At 43.6% G+C, this 17,760-nt stretch overlaps 2 long non-coding RNA genes across 2 annotated transcripts in view; both read right to left on the bottom strand.

Moving 5' to 3' along the window:
• The window catches only part of LOC116593017, a 225,731-nt gene that overhangs the window by 76,743 nt on the left and 131,228 nt on the right, over positions 1–17,760 (bottom strand). The window lies entirely within an intron of this gene.
• Positions 10,833–15,954, bottom strand: LOC116593016. The gene is made up of 3 exons (XR_004286695.1): positions 13,050–15,954; positions 11,402–11,553; positions 10,833–11,246 (listed from the first exon to the last, which is right to left on the bottom strand). It is a non-coding gene; the product is annotated as an uncharacterized LOC116593016 (long non-coding RNA).

Below are 17,760 nucleotides of genomic sequence, written 5' to 3'. Positions count from 1 at the left end.
GAAGAGGAACTAAATGGAGCCTCGGGCTTAGTCAGCCTCAGGCCAGCCAGTCTCAAGGCTTGCTATTGTCAGTAACTGAATTTAGCCCCAGCCTTATAATTACATCCCTTTGAGACTCTATTTGACTCCTCCCCATGCCTTCCTGAGCTATATCTTGGATTCCTGCTCTATGTACCATTTCCTCTGGGCCTAGGATATTACTTTATTCTCTCCTGGTATAATCCCCTTACTAAGGATCATGACTAGTCTCCACTCTTTCATTCAATAGCTACCTACCTGTACGAGAGCTGTCTGCAGCCGGATACCGAACTCAGCTAACTTGTCACACCTTTTTCCTGTTGCCCACTGGCTGGACCACCCCTGTGCTATCTCTGGAGGCTGGTTCAGATTCTGAGTCCCACCCCAATTATGACAGCTACTAACATCCCTAAAGAAGTTCCTCAGTCCCTAAATATATGGAGCAATTGGGGCACATGGAACAGCATTCTTGGAAGCACCCAAACGGTGTTTACTGCCTTATAAACATTTAAACTTCCCAGTGGAGCCATCAGAAGTGGAAAGAATGTCCTACTCCCCTACTTCATTATCGCACTCTGTCACAGGGCCCTTTAAAGATTTTGTTCTACTGGGTACCAACAGATTGAATCCCTCCTAAATCACACCCTGCCCTTCAGGCCTGAGCCCTTTTGCCATAGAGTTCAGACCCTGTTGTGGGACAGCTACCACCCAGTTCCTTCCATCTCTGTCACATCTCTTTCAAGGGCCTTACACACACAAAAAAAAATCTCTTCCCTTTTCCTTCAGGAAAAGAGCAAAGAACTCTTGCATATTGGTGCATAGAAACAGACTCAATCAGATCTGCTCCATTAATTTTCTAAACGTGCCTGGACATGAACTCCAGCAGAAGAATAGGCCTGGGTTTAGGCTGAAATCTCTGCAAGGAGAAGAGAGGCATGTTAGGAGAAAACTGTTTCCCAATCTCAGTGTACACTATCAAAACATTCTGGGTATGTGCATTGGCTACCTGTCACACATCACTTAACAACCTCTCAGGCCTCTCTCCCCCTGCAGGCCCTGCTAGGGCACCAAGTTCCATATGGTCTTTGTCCATGGATGTAATCTGATTGTGTCTTCCCTGGGCCCCCCCCACATGCCTTTTGCAGCCCTTCCCAGGCATTCTTTTATGCAAGGTGCATTATACTTAGGGAAACCCTCTTAACACTAACACATTCCAACCTAGAAGTCAGGATGCCAGTGGGACCACCTTTGACCAATAGATAACCGAAGCAAATGAAGAGGTACTTTCCTCTTACGTCTTCCAGGCAGGCATTATTTTTAAAGATTTATTTATTTATTTTAGAGAGAGAGAGAGAGACAGAGACAGAGAGAGAGCACGAGTGGGAGGGGCAGAGGGAGAGGGATGGAGAATCCCAAGCAGGCTCCTGCTGAGTGCCAAGCCTGATGCGGGGCTTGAGCTGAAACCAACAGTCTGACGTTTAGCCAACAGGTGCCCCCAGGCAGGCATTTTTGAGACGCAATTCATAAGGCTCCTGAGATGATTCCAGGGATATAGAACAGAAGTTTTCTACAACAGTGGTCAAACCAATAACACATCCTTGTATTGGTTTTCCCTCCCTCCCTGTCACACGTCCCTTGTTCCCTACTCGTCTTTGGGATCACTTTTCAAATCAAATATCTGTTTCAGCTTTTGGGGAAGCTCAAGTTAAGAGATAAGGATATCATGGCTTCTTGGTAACTGTCTAAAAGAACAAATAAATTTTTGGTACCAAAGATCTAGTTTCAAATTCTATCTAACTATTAAGACCACAGAAAAATTACTAAGCCACTCTGAAGCCCAATTTCCTCATCTTTAAAAAGGGATAACATGATGGACCCCACTGCATTTGTCTAAGTATTAAACTGGGTCATCTGTGTGAGGAGCCAAGCAAGGACGGCCACCACAGGGTTGGTTGCATCCCATCAATATTCATTCTCTTCTTCTCTTTAGTCTCACCTTTTGCTCCTCAGGGCGCTTTTTTTTTTTTTTTTTTTTTTTTTTTTAATCAGAGAGTTGAAGGGTAGAAATGAAAATCAACATAAGAAAGGGATAGCTGTGTGTACAACAGAAAATATTTCAAATGTACATACTTAACAGTACATGGATATAGAATTCCATTAAGCTGAACACTTAAAATTTGTGTACTTTACATAAGTTATATAGTAATTTAAAAAAAAAAATTAAAGCACTAGATTATTTAGGGAAGGGATCCATCATTGTTCCAGATGTTTAAATATTTCTTTTTAAAATAGAGACACAGGGGCGCCTGGGTGGCTCAGTGGGTTAAAGCCTCTGCCTTCAGCTCGGGTCATGATCCCAGGGTCCTGGGATCGAGCCCCACATCGAGCCCCACATTGGGCTCTCTGCTCCGCAGGGAACCTGTTTTCTCCTCTCTCTCTGCCTGCCTCTCTGCCTATAAATAAATAAAATCTTTTAAAAATAAATAAATAAATAAATAAATAAAATAGAGACACAGTGAGATGGGCAACTAGAGTCTTCTGTCACAGCAAGAGCTCTTTCCTTTAATAAGTTTTAAGTGAAAATGACTTTATTAACATATAAATATTTAAATCAAATATATTTATTATATATAAATATAAAATACATATTGTATATAATATATAATAGATATATATAACAAATAGCCAATAAAACATTTTTTACTTAAAATGTGTTAAACAGGGGCGCCTGGGTGGCTCAGTGGGTTAAGCCGCTGCCTTCGGCTCAGGTCATGATCTCAGAGTCCTGGGATCGAGTCCCATATCAGGCTCTCTGCTCAGCAGGGAGCCTGCTTCCCTCTCTCTCTCTCTCTGCCAGCCTCTCTACCTATCTGTGATCTCTCTCTGTCAAATAAATAAAATCTTTAAAAAAAAAAAAAAAAAATGTGTTAAACAATTTTCTCTAATGGAAATATAAGTTTCAAATAACATGTTAACATACATTAATTATATTAATAATAATATGGAAAAATCAATAATAAATACGACAGAAAAATTATATATATATATATATAAATAAACTGGTTACTATATGAGCTACCTTATTTTTAATAAAGGACTTTGAATCTGAAGTAATGAAAAGACACGCAAATCACTGGGATTAAATCAAGAAGACAATGTAGCCCCCTCATGCCATTATTTAATTATACTCTGTCTCAGCCAGGAGTAGACAACTAAGGGAGCTCTCAGCAGCTATAGGGTAAAAATCGCATTCTTGGAACATGGTTCAAATACCAGTGAAATTATGCACAAGCATGGAAACAAGTCTCTAGATGCTGGAGAAACAGAGTCATGGTCTAACAAGCAGAGCAGGGCGGGCAACAACCATGGTAGGAGCTGTGGGCCTAGACTACGTCCCCCAGGGCTAGGTCAGCCAGGAGCCCCACACGGGCCTCCCAGATCCCACAATGTGCCAACAGCCCTTGGGCTCCTGACCACACAGGGGGACCAACATGCCGGCAGTGTTAGCCCAAGACACACACCAGCAGTGGTGAGAGAACCACAGATGTGGGTGGGCAGTTCAGTCGTGCCAGGCCCCCCCCTACCTCCCCTATCCCTGCCCCACATGCTGGAGGAGCCTGAGCCCAGGAAAGCCTGGAGAGAGGAGAGAAGCTGTGAATGAGAATAAAAGTCAAACTATCTGGACCTAGCTTTTTAAAAGCTCCGAATTTGGGGGTGCCTGGGTGGCTCAGTGGGTTAAAGCCTCTGCCTTCAGCTTAGGTCATAATCCCAGAGTCCTGGGATAGAGCCCTGCATCCAGCTCCCCCTGCCCCCCCTGCCCCCCCTGTCCCCCCTCCAACCCGCCTTTCTGGCCGTGATGGACAAGGAACAAGACTCCTCTCCTCACTTTCTTGCTGATGGACTTGCTGAGAGGCCTAGAGGGGAACGTAGAAAGCGAATGGGAGTTTTTGTCCCCTCCCTTCGGTTAAATTCTAACTCACCTCGCCTCTCCCACTCGGCCAGTCTAGCTGTCTGCCCCAGGCAGTCTCTGCCAGCCAGGCCAGGCCTGATCTTGTTCTCTGAATGTTTGAAGCTGGGACGCCTAAAAGGAAATTCTGCTCTCATTCCAAAGTCGCTTCATCTTCATGGGGAAAAATTTTTTTTCAGGGAAAGGTAAATGCAGCCAATCTGAGAAATCTTGGTTGATTATTTACTATTTACGACCTAACCTTCGAAAGACTCCACTGGAAAATGGAGGGCAAGTATTTATACAGTTCACAGCCCAGGGAAGTTCTTTTTCCCTGCGTGATCACCTGGACTAAGGCAGGTAGCTTAAGGTTCCATTCAAAGAGGCCAATTCTGTGACCCCCTCCATTTTCCAAAATGCCTCCCAGTGGCTCACAAAGCTGAAGGCGGGCGGTTTTTACATCATTTCTGAATTACTGATGGAGCTTGGCAAACTAGCTTCCCCTGTGCCCATGATGATCCCTGGCTAATCTGTCAGCACAAAAGGGAAGCTGTCAACAGAGGACTAATGAAGACTTACTACAAAAGAAAACTTTCTTGAAGTGAACTACCAAAATGGAATTATGACTTTTAATGTTTGGGAGGATGGTTCTCCAGTTTTGCAGCACCATTTCCCAGGACTTGACTTTTCAGGCCCAGCCTCTGTGCAGATAGGAACTGCTCCATGTTAGAAATACTATTATTATTACTCATCTAAAGCAATTACTCAAAATACCTAAATGCTGTTTGAAAAAAGTCAGGCAATAACACACTGTAAAAACTCACGCTACAGACTGTTATTTCAAAGGGTAGAGGGAACATCATCCATCCCTCTTAGGGTCCTTAAAAGATATAGTAAGTAAAGGGTGCCTGGGAGGCTCAGCAGGTTAAGCTCCTGCCTTTGGCTCTGGTCATGATCCTAGGGTCCTAGGAACGAGCCCCGCATTGGGCTCCCTGCTCAGCAGGGGACCTGCTTCTCTCTCTCCCTCTGCTGCTCCTTCTGCCTATTCTCTCTTTGTCAAAGAAATAAATAAAATATTTTTTTAAAAAATACAGTAAGTAAAAGTAGAGTGGTTCATGTTACATTAAAGGCAAAAGCTAAGGTGATACGGTAAACAGACTTCACTAAATACCCCAATTGAAAGCACCCTCTTTATTTTGACTGTGTCAGTTAGGAATAGCAATTGGATGCAAACAACAGGAACTAGGAGGGGCTAAAGCAAATCAGTGGTTTATTCTCACATATAAAGAAAGTCTGAAGGTATCGGAGCTTTAGAGACCCAAGTTCTATTTTTCTTTTTGCCATCCTTAACCTCATGATCCAACACGGCAGCTGAAATCTCAGCCATGCCATCCATGTCCCAGGAAAGAAGAGAACGGAGGAAAAAGACAAAAGGAGTATCCACCCACAGAGTTGCCAGATTTGGCCAATAAAATTGCTATACATTATGTGAATATACTTATATTAAAAATTATTCTTTGTTTATCTGGAATTCAAATTTAACCCAGGCATCCTGCATTTTATTGGGCAACCCTGTCCATCTACCAAGAGCTCCTTAGATCATTGGCCATCCCCGCTGCAAGGAAGGCTGGGAAGTGTAGTCTTTTAACCAGACACATTGCCACATTAGAGTCTGTTCATTAAGAAGAAATAGAAAATAAATATAATGTAGGGAGCTAACAGTCTTTGCAGGAGTGAAGGTGAGTCTGAGGAAAGGATATCCATGCTCCACACCCTCCGTGAAGCATTTCTTTTCTTTTTTTTTTTTTTTAAAGATTTTATTTATTTATTTGACAGACAGAGATCACAAGTAGGCGGAGAGGCAGGCAGAGAGAGAGGGGGAAGCAGGCTCCCCGCAGAGCCCAGAGCCTGATGTGGGGCTCGATCCCAGGACGCTGGGATCATGACCTGAGCCGAAGGCAGAGGCTTTAACCCACTGAGCCACCCAGGCGCCCCGAAGCATTTCTTGACTTCAACACCTCATGGTCACTCTGGCCTCTGAAAACATCCAGCTCTTCTGATCTCAGTTTTGGACACAAAGTATGATTTTTAATTTTTACTTCTTAATTTTTTTTTTTTTTTAGTAATCGCTACACCCAATGTGAGGCTTGAACTCACAACCCCAAGATCAAGCGTCCCACACTTTTCTGACTAAACCAGCCAGGCGCCCCACAAAGTGTGATTTTTAATAAACATATATAAGAATTGATATATTCAGGGAGCTGTTGTCTTCAAAGAAGTCTGACACTCACAATACTGACACCCTTCAAAGTAGTTCAGCGATTTAGATCCTAATGAAGCCCAAGTCTTCCCTTATAAGGGATCCTGGAAGCTGCACTCAGACAGGACTAGGGATGCCTTTGAAATTTGTTGTCTCTGAGTGGAAATGTTCACTAAATTCCATTCTACATCAAACTTAACACCATTCCTTCCCAGAACTTCCTCCCACTCTTGTAAGAACACAAGATTATCTTATAGAATGTCAACAGCTCTAGCCAGTGGGGACAGGTCTAACAAAGCAGCTGGTTTACGAAACACTTTGGAGAGCTCAACGGCCTCTCATAACCCAATCAGCTGTGGCCTGAGCAGTCTCATTAAAACAGGGTTTATACCGTGATGCCTCCTAAAAGGAAGATAGGGAACAATGAAAGAAAACAACCCCGAATTAAAACTCTTTCCATGTTTCCCCTGAAAAATTCTAATTTGGGGGTTCCTTTTGCCCAATGGTGACCGCTCACAGTTTGTCTCCACTATAAACCATGCTTGCAAGCTTGTTCCCTGGCTCTGACCTGGACAAATTCAGGATGTTTACATTATAAAGATCAGTCTCTACTGGCAAATGACCCTTAAACACAGCCAGCCTCTCTGCAGGTTCCCTCCCAGGGTTCACTGTGTGGCCACTGTGTGGCCAAAAGTAAGGATAGAATAATTTTTCTAAGATTGACTGTTAATAACCATGTCCATGGTTCAGTGCCTTTCCTGGACGGTGTCTGGGCGCACGGCTCCACGCAGGTGCTGATAACAGTAAGCGCGTTCCCCGCTCCCCGGACACATTCCGCCTGTCGTGAGCGCGTTCCGCTCTGGGTTTTATCATATGCTCCTTCGTTATTTATACTGCTTTCAGTCAGCTACTTGATACTTCATAAAATTTGCCTCTAAGCTGTCCTGTAGGGGAAAACGACCTATCCAAGGGGAATGCCGTTCCAACTTTATAACCTCTGACGATTGCCCAATAGTCCTCTGTAAAGGTTGCAGGACTGGAGCGAGCGAAAGTCCAGGCCACTTGCTGGCATTTAACGGCAGCGGGTGCGTTAGTGTAAATATAATTAGATCCCCTGCTTTGGGGGAGTCCTTTCCAGCCGATCTCTCCCAGGGGGCAGTGAGTGTAGACAGCATGAGCCATGTGGAAATTCGGCCTCTGCTCAAGGTCAGAACAAACAGGGCACGTCAGTGATGATTTTACCAATCTCTCGCTTATTTCAGAAAGCAAGAAGAGAATGTAATAGCGGCAAGAATGGATCTATGGGATTGAAATAATGAGCCCTTTATAACCCAAAATGACGCTGCCAGGAAAAACAAACAAACAAAAAAAATAGGACATTTTATCAGAGGCCGCCGCTGCCCAAGGCTAGTGGGGCACAAGGTACTGAGTGTTCAGCTCCGTGGGCCAAGAGCTACAGTAAGTCCTGCCCCCTGCGCGGCTTCTCTCCTGTCAGCCGGATCAAGCAGCCTTAACCACCTGGTGGAGAAGAGCTTTAGTGTTTTCTAAGTATGTGCTGGGTGGATGCTTCACATTTTTGATAAAGATGTGGAGTCATGTTGCAACACTTAGGGAGGGCCTCTCTGCGTCAGCGTTGCGCAATTCGGGAGGCACCGGGCCCCGCGCATCAGCGGGGCGCTGCGAACACACGGCTTATGCAATGCACCATCGGGCCCGTCCAGGTTTCTCCTCCCAGCCTCCGGAGGAATTTTCAGGCTCCCAACTTGGTCGTGGTTTCGGCAGTTCTTTGCCCTAGTTCTTTGCGCGGAGTGGCTCAGTGGTCAGCAGCTGCCAGCGAGGTAGAGAAAACGGCCACCTCTGGCAGGGGCACCAGGGAGGCTGGCTCTGGTCTCCAGAGGGCCCTGGCCTGCCGCACAGCACCCTACAGGGAGGGCGGGTGAGGGCTTTTCATCTGAGGGAGTCTAGGCCAGAAGGTGGAACTAGGGCGTGACGACAAGGAAACGGGGTTCCCCCCAAGTCAGGCGTCCTACTTACCGCGGGAGCACCGCTGAATGGTGTGCTCACAGCTCCTTTGTCTGGTGATGGGAAATTTGGCGCTGTGCTCTCCTCCTCCGCTCACCTGGAGCCCTTGGAAAGTAGGTCGGCTGCTGGTCTGATGCCCTCTCACCTGCAATCACTGTCCTCGTGCCTGCCTCCCTGCTCGGCTTCTGTTTCCTTCCAGGCTTCCATTCACTCCACAAAGCCGGTGAGCACCTGCTATGTGCCAGGCGCCGTGCCAAGCGCTGGCCACCAGCAGGGCTTTCACAACACCTGGTGGCCCCCTGGGGCACGCTGGGCTCATCCTATGGGGGCCTCGTCTCCTGTGTGCCTCTTAGCCCTCCCCCGTCCCGGAATCATCCGTCCCCTCCACTCACCTCCCATGACTCCCCCCTCTCCTCCCTTTGGGGAGCGAAACTATTTCTTGATCATTGTGATCATGGTAACCTGACAAATGATTCTCCCAAAAGTGTCGTTTTTGGTAATCACTGATTCCTCTCAGGAGGATTTTCCACATTCAAAAGGGATAGTTTGAAGAAACCACACCTTCCGTGAAAGGAACAATGGGCTGATGGAGAAATGTGGAACAAGGGGGCACGGGGGCAGAATACTGTCTGAGCAGATTCTTTCCCAGTCAGCCAGGGTCGGGTTGCTTTGTTCACAACTTCCCTTATTACGCAGGTGATCACTGAGCTGTGAGCGCAGTGTTCAAGGGAACAAATTCTGCAGCTGGAGTCCCTGGGTTCAAATTCTGGCTCTGCACATTCAAATCTTAGGAAAGTTATTTATTTGATCTTGTTCCTTAGTTTCCTCATGAAAAGACGCATGGTTTAGAGATTAACATAAATTAGTATGTATGACAGTTTCATCATACTGGCATGCATAATAAACACACTATAAATACTAACTTTGACTTTTCTTGAGGCCAACTCTACCCTTTTTACCTTTTTAAAAAAAGATTTATTTATTGGGGGCACCTGGGTGGCTCAGTGGGTTAAAGCCTCTGTGTTGAGCTCTATGCTCAGCAGGGAGCCTGCTTCCTCCTCTCTCTCTCTCTGCCTGCCTCTCTGCCTACTTGTGATCTCTGTCAAACAGATAAATAAAATCTTAAAAAAAAAAAAGATTTATTTACTTGAGAAAGAAAGAGAGAGCAGGGGAAGGGCAGAGGGCAAGGGAGAGAGAGAATCCTGAGCAGACTCCCAGTTGAGGGTAGAGCCCAATGCTGGGCTCGATCCCACGACCCTGAGATCGTGACCTGAGCTGAAACCAAGAGTCGGATGCTTAACTGGCTAAGCCACCAGGTGTCCCTCCTTTCTATTTATAGTCAGATTCTCATATGAGCTGGTGCACTTTAAAGAGACGACTGCTTTTTCTAGGCTCGTTTCCTCATCTGCAAAATAGGAAGTAGTGACTGAATGAGGATGTGGGGGCTGAGGACCAGTCAGGTGACCAGGTTCTGCCCTATGGGCTCCATTGCCTTCCTGACCTTGGACAACTCACGTAACCTCACTGCAACCCAGATATGGAACTTGCCTGCATTTTCCACACTCAGGTCTTTCAAAGAACACCAGTGGAATTATTACCACATGCCTGAACCACTTCTTTAGACATACTTATTTGATATTTTCCTTTAGATAATCTTTAAATCAATTCACTTTCATATGTAACTGTGCAGTAAGCGGTAATATCCTTATACACAAGGGTTTGCTATGCTAGTTATAGACTTTTCTAATGTGCATTAAAGTAATTACTTAATGAAGCTTCAAAATATTCATGTACTATCCAAGCCATCGTGCAGGCTACCAATGATGTACACATACCATTTTAGGAAAATCTGGATTAAATATTCACTGTGGATCCAGCCAGCTCTAAAAACCTGTTCCTGTTATATGATTTTCATGTGGTTATTTAACTTTGGATGTGTTTCTTTATATCATTTACCTCCTTGAAGGCACAGAGGAACACTATGGTTTATACCTCTTCAGGAACTAGCACGTAGAAGAATGCTTAGTAAATGTTTAATTTTAAATCATAAATGCACACGGAAGCATGCATACATATACACAATTATATGTCTCCTACGAACCAGCAACCCAATACCAAAAATGTTTATTTCCCCCCCCCCCCACATTGTTATCATTATGTTCCTTGGGAGGTTGTTCACTAACTGAAGAAAACGTATGGAGTTCCAGGCCGTGTGACGCTGGAGAAATGTTAGCTGCTTTGACTGCCTTCTCTCTTCCCATGTCCTTTGCTAGCAGGTAGCATTTGTCTGTGTGAAAAGTCTAAGGAGCATAGCCTTGGCTCTTGTTGGGCCAGAACAATTGCTGTCCTCACCATCAACCCTAAAAGAGTCCATTCCCAGGACTAGAAACAGCTGATCCAAGAAAGAAATTTCACCTCTAAATGCTAGTATTGAAGATGTCTCAAGGAATTGCGTGGAGATTTACTGAAAGTTCTTCAGAAAAACAAAAAAAGGTTTTTTTTTTTTAAGATTTTTATTTATTTATTTGACACAGAGAGAGAGAGCACAAGCAGGGGGAGAAGGAGGCAGAAGGAGAGGGAGAAGCAGGCTCCCCAAGGAGCAGGGAGCCCGTTGCCGGGCTCCATCCCAGGACCCTGAGATCATGACCTGGGCTAAAGACAGACCCTTAAACAGGTGAGCCACGCACACGCGCCCCCACCCCCATATCATGGCACAATTCTGGGTTTGTAGCTGGAGCAATTTCTCTACCCATCAACATTTACTAAGCACCTTTTTGAGCCCCTATTGGGGTCAGAAGTCTGAATAAGACTATGAGATTGGGAAAAGAGCGTAGGCTCTGAGGGCCTTGAAGGCAAGGAAGAGGTCTTGTTCTTCCTCGCATCCCCTGGGGCCTTAGCGAACCACACACGTGCGCTAGCTACCCATTCAGTATTCACTCCATCAGTGAACAAACGAATGAATGAAGACAGCAGTCTAGGACTTAAGGAGCCCAACACAACCTGTTGGAGAAGAGAGAAGATAAGACAGATGAAGTGTTAATTAACAATAAGCCTAATGTTACAAGAGATAACACAGACTCTTAAAGGTTAAGTGAAGAAGTCCTGTCAGAAAACTCCCCCAAAGCACAGAGCGTTGATTCAGCAGCAGGTCTCACAGAAAAATGTGTGCTGGCCGTCCTTCTGTACTTAACCACTTTTCCGCCCAGGAGGCCAGCTTCAGAGGGAAGTCGCTAGGTTGCTGTCATGTGACTGGTTTCTAAAGGCCACCGAGTTTATCAGCTCCTGGGAGTGAGCGGGGTATTAGCTCCTGTAAAGAAACCCATGGGTGTTTATCTTCCCAAGCATTCTGCATTCATCACAGGCAAAGAAATGGCAATGATGAGTCTTTGGGAGGTGTGGAAGCGGCATATAGGAGAAGTTAGGAGGCTTTCATTAATGTTTTGTTAGACCATACGTCAGGGTGACTCCTCGGGAGAAGCTCTGGGCTCCCTACACAGCTCTCTCTAGGATTCCCGACTGTCAGCATACACACAGCAGCCCAAACCAGAGCTCCTTATTATTCATTAGTTACTGAAATACTTTTCCCCAATATACGCTTAATGGAAAGATGCCTTCTTCTGTAGTGTTTGAAGCCATTTTTAGCCTGTGATTCAGGCCATAGATTTTAATCTGTTTCATTGGGCACTGATCTCACCAGCCATAAAAGCCTTAATTAATAGGTTTTAAAAAAAGGTATTTCTATTCAAATTATTTTTTGAAAAATGATTTGTGTATATGGCCAATAAAAATTTCACAGTGCAAAACAGTTTAAAGGTAGAAAGTAAATTTTCACTCACCTCTGAAGCCCAGTCTTTTTCATAGAGGCATCCACTATTACATTTCTTGGGTATCCTTCCAGAAATATTCTATGTACGTACAAGCCACATGCCTATATGCACACCCCCTTTGCTTGCACATCCCCCTCTGTTCCTTAGTGAAACTAAACAAGATATTGCAGAGTTTATTGTAAATCCAATAGTTAGATTTACCTATTTCATTGCACAGATATCCCAAAATTTACCCAGCAACCTACTTATAGACAAATAAGTGGTTTCTGATTGTTTTGGTCCCACAAACATATTTTTGCACATATGTATGGACAGAACTATGAATCAGGGCCTTAAAGTAGAATTGCAAAGTCCAAGGATATGTAAACTTTAATTCTGCTAGACATTGTTAAATAGTGACACTTAACTTTGGCTGGGAACGGACAAAAGTAAGATATTTGTTCAAGCCAGAAACAAGAGTAAAGAGAGTATTTAAACTTTAATGCCTCGGGGAAGCAGTGCATTTATTTATGAAACTCATTTACCAATGTCTTACCCACCTAAGCACGTACACGCCTGCACAAATGCATACACACACAGATATTATTGTGAATCTATTCAGAATACACTGTGACAACAACTCTCTAAATGAGGAACTTACCAGAAGTTCCTTACCAGCAAACTGCGTGAGTGTTGCAATGGAGTTAGCTCACTAATACCGCACATTCTCCACTTAGCTTCTGCTGTATTTACTACCCTTTATGGCCCTGGTCATTTAGCAACACTAAATGCCTTATTTTTCTTTTGTTAACCAAACATCTGTTTATGACCTTGCTTCCTCCCTTCCTCTTCTGAAACACAGGCACATCACGTCTTCTCTCCATGGTTTCCTCGCAAAAGTAATCAGTCTTAAACTGTCAGGTGAGGCCAATTATAGATGCGCCCATGAAAAGGACTCTATCACCATGGAACTTTGATTTATTTAATTCTCTGTTACCTGTGGGGTGAGTCGGTGAACAACAGTCCCGTATTCTGGTCAGCTGCCACTTCCTTCACTGGCTTCTTCTATTTAAAAGGTAAAGAGACCCAAAACATTCTCCTGTTTCTTTAGTGTTTACCCAACTCAGCACTCTGTGCTACAATCCCCAGCTGGGGCTCCTTTCCTATTTACTCTTGTAACATGAGAAACCATGTGGAGGTTTTGTGTTTGTTTTGTAACAAGCTGTGACCATTGTCTTTTCTCTGTCCCTGACCACAGACACAGAAACTTCCTGGCGACTACTGAAAATCTACATGTGACTAGGTCAAAACCGAATGAAGTCATTTTGTTTCTACTGGTAACAACCCATTCGATACATGTTCTGCTTACATTTAGAATGGGTTGTAAATTTTAAAAAACGGTTTAAAAGCCTTACTTCAAATGGTTTTGGGCTCCATGGCTCCATGAAATGATTTCTGTAATATGAGTAACCAAACAGCTTCATTTTTACATTTAAGCTTGGACTCAGTCTCAAGGATTGTGGATGGGGGGTTGGGGGTAGATTTAAACCCCGCAAGGAAGCAATTTCAATATCCTCCCTCATGCCGTGAGCCTTTTAAGCTCCTTAGTCCAGATAGCCCTGCTCTCTCGGAAAGCAATGACAAAAACTGATCTTCTGTATGAAAATAAAAGTAAAAGTAAGAGACCCACAGCGCAATGTTGACACTTTGTTAGCAAAATTCCCGATCCACCCTATCTGGTCACCTGTCCACACAGGGGTTCTGAATCTGGTACCACTACTCTTCATCCTGCCATAGGGTGTCACCAGAAAGTAGGACCCCAGGGACTTGGGAAAGGAGATCAAGACAAGGGGGCCACCACACTATTCCAGACCAGGCTACAGAAATCTTTAGGAAAACCCAAAACACAACAGCTGACCAAATGCTCTACGCAATGGAGTGGTTTCAAAATCAGTAAAGACAATTGCCCCACTTTGCCCTTCACCAAAGACACACCTTTGGCAATGGACATCTTCATTGCATTCTATCATTTTTATTCAACAAGCACATATTAGGCATGTTTTAGGTGCCAGGCTTTCTGCTAGGTGCTGTACAAAGACTAAAAAGTCAACTCTGCCCCATAATGGGCAGCCATTAAATATTATGGAATGAATGAGTGAATAAATGCAGGAATGAAGGATAGAATTTCATTAAATCAGGTTACAGGAGGGAAAAAAAAACAGATAAACAAGTGGTATGTACAGAATACAGTGTTATAAGCAACCCCGGGTAGTAGAGCAAGGCCTCAGCCTTGAGGTGACCAGTGAATGGATAACGGCCAGATACAGAGGGAAGAAGAGGTCTTTGAAGTCGGCAAGTGAGCAAGCATAGCGTACGCAAAGGCTTAAAGCAGAGATTAACAAACTACAACCCACAGATCAGATCTAGCATGCCACCTGTTTTTGTAAATAAAGCTTTATCTGAACACAGCCATGCCTGGTCACTTACCTTTTGTCTCTGGTTGTTCACATTACAACAGTGGCACTAAGTAGTTGCAACAGAGACCAAAATACCCAGAAAACCTAAGATATTTACTATACATCAGGGGCCTGTAGGAAAGCTGAGGTCAACTGTGGGAACTAAGCAGTCCTAAAAGGGGGCTCAGTAAGAGATGGGACAGTAGGGACCAGACCCCGAAGGTTCTTCTATGCCATATTAAGAAGTTTGGTCTTGGTCTTCCAGAAATGGGTAACAAGAGCAGTTTTCCATTTAGAAATGTTTCTTAAGTGTCAGGATAGATCAGGGAGATGCAAGATGGCAGCTGAGACCAACTCTCCAAAACTTCCATCTCTTGACAAATTCCTTGATTCAACAAACATCAGGAAGTTTAATGTTTGCTGTGCATCTTGCTATAGGCTTGGGAAACAGAACGTGGCAGACAGAGTCACTCATTCAATGTTTATTGATGAAAGGAATTAAGGAAGGAATATAGACAATATTTTAATAGCATCATTATCTGAAGCTTTCCTGAATAGGTTGCTTCTGCTATGAAACAACTAGCTAAGATTCCTACCCGTCTCCAGTTTCTATACCAGGAGAACCTGAGATCCAGGCTTGAGGAGGTTAAAAGTGAAACACAAACTAGAGAGAAATTCCTTCCTTCATCTCTGGTGCCAACATCATCAAATACCAGTCACTGGCCAAACCTGTGTTTATTCTGTGCCCCGTGGCCTAATGAGAGGGGATGAGACAAGAAGCAGCTCAGCTAATAACTGTCATAAAAATAATATCTCTTGGTTCCATGTGGCATCTTTGGTTGGAAGATCTTGAATCATTTTTCTTCTCTAGTGTAACTATTATTTCCATTTTATTTCCACTAAAGGAAAAGCCAAAGCATAGGGAGAGGTTGTGACTTGCTTAAGGTCACTGAGCAAACCAGAATAGCAGTTTTTAAGTGCTGGGAAGAGTTTCAGGGTATGTGAAATCCAGTTTCCTTCCCCATCTGGAATGGGCCAAGTTCGTGGCTCACCAAGAAACACAGCATTATCCAAGCTGGGTGTCTCTTAAAAAGGAGTCATGCTAGAGGAGAGTCAGGGAACAAGGGGCTGTGTCAGGTGCATGTTTTCACTAGTCACTTTGTCCCTGCCCATTGAATTTCAACACCTGTGACTAAAGTCCATTACAGGTGAAGAAGAGCCTCTTCAAAGGTCCAGCCTGTGGAAATGGAAGGTCCTGGCTTGGGGGTGTCTGTCCTTTCTGATTATCCCCCAGCTGCCACTGCCCAAGAAATCCAAGACTTCCTTGTTCATGTATTCGCCGGAAGCCTATGCCAAGGGTAGCCACAGGCTGCTCTCCAATAACCCGGTAGTCACCTTCTGTCCCAACATAAATACTAATAAATGTTCCTTTCACTTTAAAAAGTGCCCCAGTTTTGGACCATAAATTAATTGTGTGATCATTCCAACTCTGAAAAATCAGGAGGCTTCTACACTCAGTCCAAAATCCTTCAGACACTTCCTCTAATGAGGTTTAGTCTACCTCAGACACTTTTGTTTTTTTAGATCCAGGATTTTTTAAAAGCTTTAATTCCAGTATAACAAACACGGTGTTGTATTAGTTTCAGGTATATAACATAGTGATTCAGCAATTCTATACATTACTCAGGACTCATCATGATAAGTGTACTCTTAATGCCCTTCACCTGTTTTGCCCAATCCCCCAAGCACCTCCCCTATAAGTTTGTTCTCTATAGTTGAGTCTGTTTTTTGGTTTGCTTCTTTTTTTCTTTGTTCATTTCTTTTGTTTCTTAAACTCCACATATGAGTGACATCATATGGTATTTGTCTTTCTCCAACTGACTGATTTTCCTTAGCAGTTTATAACCTCTAGATCCATCCATGTTGTTGCAAATGGCAAGATTTCACTCCTTTTTATAGCTGAGTAATATTCCACTGTGTGTGTGTGTGTGTGGGGTATATATATATATATATATATATATATATATATATACCACATCTTCTTTATCCAGTCATCTATCATGGACATTTGGGTTGCCTCTATAACATGGCTATTGTAGATAATGCTGCAATTAACATACTGGTGCATAGATCCCTTCAAATTAGTGTTTTGGTATTCTTTCGGTAAATACCTGGTAGTGGAATTTCCAGATCGTATGATAATTCTATTTTAAGTTTTTTGAGGACCCTCCATCCTATTTTCCACAGTGGCGGCAGCGGGATTGTATTCCCACCAACAATAGGCAAGGGCTGTGCTCGCTTCAGCAGCACACATACTAAAAACAGCGGCAAGGGTTCCTGTTTCTCCATATCCTCACCAACACTTTCTTGTGTTTTTTTATTTTAGCCATTCTGACAGGTGTGAGGAGATATCTCATGATGGTTTTGATTTGCATTTTCCTGCTGATGAGTGATGTCGAGCATCTTCTTTTGAGTCTGTTGCCATCTGCATATCTTCTTTGGAGAAATGTCTGTTCATGTCTTCTCATTTTTTGAATTGTGTTATTTTATCATTGAGTTGTATCTGTTCTTTATGTATTTTGGATACTAAGCCTTTATCAGGTATATCATTTGCAAATATCTTCCCCCATTCCATAGGTCATCTTTTAGTTTTGTTGGTGAGTAATGAAGTTTTTATTTTGATCTAGTCCCAGTAGTTTATTTTTGCTTTTATTCTCCTTGTCTCAGGAGACATAATCTAGAAAAATGCTGTTATGGCTGATATCCCAGACATTACTGCTTGGGGTCTCTTCTAGGATTATTATGGTTTCAGATCTCACATTGAGGTCTTTAATCCATTTTGAGTTTATTTTTCTGCGTGGTGTAAGAAAATGGTCCAGTTTCTTCCTTCCTTCCTTCCTTTCTTTCTTTCTTTCTTTCTTTCTTTTTTTTTTTGCATGTGGCTATCCAGTTTTCCCAACATTTGTTGAAGAGACATTTGTTGAAGAATATCCTCACTGGATATTCTTTCCTGTTTTGTCAAAGATTAACTGACCATATAATTGTTGGCTTATTTCTGGGCTCTCTATCCTGTTCTATTGATCTGCGTGCCAATATCTGTGCCAGTACCATATTGTTTGGATTACTTTTTTTAAAAGATTTTATTTTTTATTTGATAGAGAGAGAGATCACAAGTAGGCAGAGAGGCAGGTAGAGCGAAAGGGGGAAGCAGGCTCCCTGCTGAACAAGGAGCCCAATGCGGGGCTTGACCCC

Source organism: Mustela erminea, chromosome 6, assembly GCF_009829155.1.
Source record: "Mustela erminea isolate mMusErm1 chromosome 6, mMusErm1.Pri, whole genome shotgun sequence".
Classification (NCBI taxonomy): domain Eukaryota; kingdom Metazoa; phylum Chordata; class Mammalia; order Carnivora; family Mustelidae; genus Mustela; species Mustela erminea.
This window is presented reverse-complemented; position numbering and strand designations above follow the sequence as displayed.